Genomic DNA, 6128 nt, shown 5'->3' with positions numbered 1-6128 from the left:
AATCAACAGTCCACCCTTCTTTTTCATTGAACTTCTTTGGCAAAGAAATATGCTGACTAGAAGTTTATACGACACTTTTGTTTTCACTTTTAGTGCAATTTCATCTGTGTTAGTGCAAATGAGAAGAATACAAACTATGGTTCACTTTTACTTCAGGTTTTATTTTATCTCAATGCAATGCAAACAAACAAATATGGTCATATTCAGAAAAATGATTTACCTATATATATTTTTATATATGGGCCACGTTGTAGGGGGTATTGTAGCAGAAATCCTTCATTGCTTCACAGGTGGCCCCTGTCCCTATGTACTAAGTTACTGTGCATGCCAGCAAAGAAGGGATTTCTGCCCATCTACGCCAAAATGTTGATATGGCTAATTGTTCAATTAAAACAAACACCCTCATTGTAGCTGGTGAAACCAAAATTCAAAAAAGAACAGCAAAGGAGGGATTCAACACCAAAATATGTACAGATAAATAAAGCGTTTGGACAAAGTCTATAATGTAACAAGTTGCATGCATGGTGTTCGATTCTGTAGCTGTTTATTTGGAAGACGGTGCTACCTTATCGTCATATAGGTGATTGGTAAGATTGTTTATTAAATAAACATTTTCTTAATTTGTATGAGAGCCAACTGTTAGAAAAAACATCATTTTTAGTTTTTTTCCAATATCCAATCATTTATTTATTATTGACCTAATAGCATCTGATATCTAATTGTCAAACAACATCATATAGATGTTTTTTAAATAATACAAGAAGTTTATAATAATACATAAAAATAATACAAGAAGTTTATTAAATAAATGCCCACAGTACTATATAGCCCCTTAGTTTTTTTTTTTTTGCAAAGAAGAAAGAATTCATTAAAAAAAAAGCAGATAGCTCGAAAGAACCAGTTCTGGTTTAAAATCAAAATTGTCTAAAGCATTAGCCACTTTGACTAGAAATTTGCCAAATCACTCATGCAGACCCAACTAGGCAACTACTGGACAGGGAATTCACCAATATTGCCTGCAATCTCTGTTAACCTGAGCTTGACCATGATTTTAACTTTACTTGTATCGGTGCATTTGCACTAATACAAATGCATGAGAGTGTAAATGTAGAAAATGCAAATTATTGTTTAATTTGGTTTTGGATTTTACTTTATTCTACTTCATGTCTTAATTTATTTCATTTATATTACAATCAAACAAAATAAGTTAAAATTTGAAACAAAAAAATGTGAAAAATGAGAATTTACACTCAAATCATTTGTACTGTCATAATTTTGCATCAATATAAATTTATTTGCATTGCAACCAAACACGGCCTTAGGATTTATGAGATTACTATTTTGGTAAAACAGACTTGATCGGCATAATTTGTAAAAGCCTGAAAATGACTTGCAAGTGGACTGCTTAAATTTTAACAAAGAGAACACTGCCATCATCCTTTTTCTTTCTCTTTTGTATGCATGCCTACTTTTTATCTCTCTCCTTGTTTTGGTAGAAAAATCAACATTAGTTAAATATGTCAATTGTAAAACATTTTATCACTAGTTCACATTCCACTGATAAAATAACATGTCACAACTGACATCTTTAATGCTGTTAAAGTTTTGATGTAGCATAGATTTTGCCTTTATATATAACTATAAACCTGATGAAATTTTGTAACAATGTAGAGAAGCCTAGTGATATCTTTAACTCAAATTTTACTTATTGACAGAAAGGGGGGGGGGGGGGTAAGTTAAATTTCCCTAAAAGAATTTCTTTAATTTTGTACCGTACACTTATAAGAGACTATGGTTAATGAGGAAAGGGAATCTGATTTTTCTTTTTGGTGGGCATTTGAAAAGCTACATTGAATTGATATTAGTTTTATGTGGGGTATATGGATAGCATTCTAGAGTCTAGAATGTTCTGGCACAATTATTGTTTAATCCTTCAATTTATTCTAGTTATTTTTAATGATGCCCAATAGTCATCAACAGGGGTGTTCAACAAAAACCGAAAAATTGATTATAATATGGTATTTATATTTTTTATAATATATATTGAAAATATAAAAAACCAAATTGATGAACGATTAACCAATTGGTTTCAGATTGATTTCAACTCGCGATTTTTTAAAAAATGGCGATACCTGTTCGATTTCAAAAAATAGCTCATGGTTCAGTTAAACAAATCAGGAGCACCCCTAATTGTCAAAATGTTTTTTAAAAATAAAATCATTTATTGAAATTTTAAAATAACATTATTTTATATTTTTAACACCGTTTGGTATCCCTCATAGGGGACCCATACCATACTGCTGGGCTTTAATGAGGAAAAGCTTATTGATTATTCCTTCCCTTGTCTATTTTGAGTTCTTTAATTTAATTTAGTGGTTCATTTGAATATTCGCATCCTGTTTAATAAAACATATTTAAAGACTGAAATGAAATTAAAGACCATAGTTGCTTCTAAGTATAAATAAGGGCAAAACAAATATTTCACGTGCTTAAAAAACATATTTAAAGACTAAAATTAGAGACTAATTACTCTTCACATGTTTAATAAAACACATTTAAAACTGAAATTAAAGACAATAGTTGTTCCACTTGTATTGAATATTAAGCTCGTAATCAAATTGCTTGGTCACTTTTACATTTGACATTATCTAAAGTATAAACAAGAAGAAAGCATGTATTTTAAAATGTGCTTGATAAAAAGTATTTAAAGCCTTTAAAGACTGAAATTAATGACTACAATTTCTCAATTTGGGACACAATCATCAGAAAAAAAAAAAAGTTAAGTTAAAAAATTTAGGTCATAGGCATTGTCAATCAACAACTCATTACCTTTATAATCCAATAACTTGGCCATATTGCATTTAGATAGCACCTAAGTCAAACTACTTTCTACAATTGTAGCAATCACAACCACCTTTCTATATTCATTGATGACCATCATAACCACTTCATAGTCCATACCCTCATTTTTTCCCTTCAGCATCTTCTCTTTGGCAGCTCCCTATTAACAATCCAACAGATCTCGTTGAATGAAAGAGTTAGATATATGTTGATGGGCCAAATACAATTTAGGACGCCTCAGTTTTCTTGCAAGGTTTGAGCAATAAGGGTAAAGCTGCATGAAACATGGTACCTACATCTGTTTTCGGGTTAGATGGCAGGAAAGTAGCAGAACATTTCAAGGTCATAACTCATTTTTTGTACATAATACACTTTTTGTAAACAGTCATAGATAAATATATCTAGGGAAAATGAGAAAAGATGTTTTCATATTGATATTTATTATTTACAATTGTCCTTTCCTTCCGTGAAATTTGATAATTGCAATCACTTTTCGTGAAGTTTTCAACACTGTTGTAAGTAGACCTCATGTTAGAATCCTCTAAGACACAAAAATGTTCAAAATGCCCGTGCTGTTACTATGGTTTCTGACAAACTTTATGAATAAAAAAAAAAGTTGCAAAAAGAGATTGAAAGGATTTGGGATATCAATTGATATGAAGAATTGAAGAGAAAATTTGAATAATCAACATTTTGTCAAAAGTAATTTCTTGGGTATTTTTGACATTTTCATGTCTCTTGTTAGGGGATTCTAATAGAGGGGCCTATTTGCAATTGTGTTAGAAAGTTTAGGAGAGGCGATTGCAATTACCAAACAGAAATTTACCCTTTTTTAATTAGTTGTGCTAAGCATTTGATTAATGTCAATTCAATGTTGAATGACCACATCTTAGTTATAGTTTAATTGGTCTTCCATCTTCTCAAAGGGCCAAAAAGATATAAGTGACCACATCTTAGTTATAATTTAATTGGTCTTCCACCTTCTCAAAGGGCCAAAAAAAGATATAAGCGGTTGTGCCAAATTGGGAAATGATGTGCATACTTGCAGAATTGTCACCCATCTCCGTAGCTTTCAAAAAAAAATTCATCCATTTTCTATATAATATACATTACAATGACCCATTTCAATTCTTATTTGTTTTTATGAACCGACATTATTTATTCTAATTTTAGGAATGCGCTTAGCTTTACAAACATGGGATTAAGGATATCGATGTTGATGGGTAGGGATGATTATTTATGATCAACCCAACCTGACCAACTTGGGCTTCTCAACTTGCAAACACTTGAGCCAAGGCAGTCAAATTTCTCTCAAGCCTCATCTAGATTGGACCTACATCAAGCCTGTTCACAATGCGGGTTGGGCTCGGGCCATGAAAGCCCTATGTCCAACAAACCCAACATATCCCAGAAATTGTGTGTATATTTATAATATATACTATAATATTGGTATAATGTCTTAGGGGGTGTTCTATAGTGTGGATGAGAATTTGGTGGGTGTGGATTGGTCCACACTACACCATAATCCACAACTATTTTGAATTGTAGACAAACTGTGTAAATTGGGTCAGTCTACACCTATAGTGGCATTTTGTACGTAGAGGTGTAAATCAGGTCAAGCCACCCGCGACCCGGCATGGCTTGACACAGAACGACGATACACGGGCCATGCCAGGCCTGGCACAATAGTTTATACCGTGTTGGGCCTGGGGTTCGAAGTCCAAGGGCCGGCATACACGGCATGGCCTGCAGGCCCATAGCGTGCTGCGCTCGGCCCGTCAACAACTATATAACAAATAGTTTAGGGGGGCATTTTGGGTAAAGTCATAAATAACTTTACAATGACCAAAATACCCCTCCCAACAACAAAATGTCAGTTAGTTTTTAGGGTATTTTGGGAAATTGAATTATTTCCAATTTCTATAAATAGCGCTATCCTCCACCATTCTCATCACACTAATTCAACAATTCTCTTAATCTCTTTTCTCTCACTCTCTCTTATACATTCTCTACAATTTGAGTGAATTCTGATTGGCTGATGGTTTGATTATCCAATTCTCAACTTTATTGAAGTTTCAATAAGAAGAAAGCTTACTCAACCAGCTCAAGTATCTCAAGTTATTAATTTAGGAGGCTTGGACTCTTGGAATTGAAAGGCTTTAATCGTTGAAATCAAGTTAGAATTTTGAACCAGAAATTCGAGTAAGTCCAATTAAATTAATTTTTATTCTTTTAGAATTAAAAAAAAAATGTTGGCTCTTCCTGAAATCAATTCCCCAACATGTCCATTGTTGATGATATTCAGTCGCATCATGATAGTGTTAGCATTGACATGGATGCTATTGATATTGATGGAACTTTCACCCTTAGTACTAATACTAGGGAAAAGAAAAAGAGGGCCTCTAAGTTGAGTAGGGGTAGCAAATGGGTGGACTGGGTAAGGATTGAATATCAACCCATCCATATTGACCCACCAACCCACCATGACCCATCATCAATGCTTCTTAAAGGGTCATAACCCACCCTAACTTCGGGTCACCTTAACCCATCCATATTGATCCACTTGACCCACCCATATTGACCTTACCTACGCTCACCCATAGTAACCCATGCACCTACCTCACCTATAAATATAGAAATGGGTCGGGTCGGCCCATATACCCAACAAAACAACTTTTGAGAGAACAAACTCTCTCGAGTCTACTATGTGCTAAAATGGAACGGGTTGACCTGTATACCCGAAAATAAACATTTTTGAGAAAATCATCTCGCAAGGCCACCACGTGAGAGAAACGAGTCGGCCAACCCATATACTCAAAAATAACATTTTTGAGAGAATAATCTCTACCAAGGCTACCACATGGAAAAAACAGGTTGAGTCGACTTATATACCAAAAAATGCAAAAATTATGCAGAAAAATACCAAAAGCTTCGTAGAAAATACAAAAATTTTACAAAAAATACTAGAAAAATTGCAGAAAATGCAGAAAATACCAAAATATTGCAGAAACTCATGAAAACACTAGAAAAATGCAGAAATATAGCAGAAAAGTTGTAGGAAATTCAGAAAAAATATAGAAAAATAACAAAAAAATTGCAAAAATGCATAAAATACCAGAAATTGCAAAAAATGCATAACTTTTGTAGAACAATTGCAAAAAATGCAGAAAATATTAGAAAATGCATGAAAACATCAGAAAAAATGCATAAATTATGCAGAAAATACTAGAAAACTACAAAAAATGCAGAAAAAACTAGAAATTTGTAGAAAATACATGAAATATAAA

This window comes from Nelumbo lutea, chromosome 5, assembly GCF_056320005.1.
Source record: "Nelumbo lutea isolate HS-2025 chromosome 5, American lotus-T2T, whole genome shotgun sequence".
In the NCBI taxonomy this organism is placed as follows: Eukaryota; Viridiplantae; Streptophyta; class Magnoliopsida; order Proteales; family Nelumbonaceae; genus Nelumbo; species Nelumbo lutea.
This window is presented reverse-complemented; position numbering follows the sequence as displayed.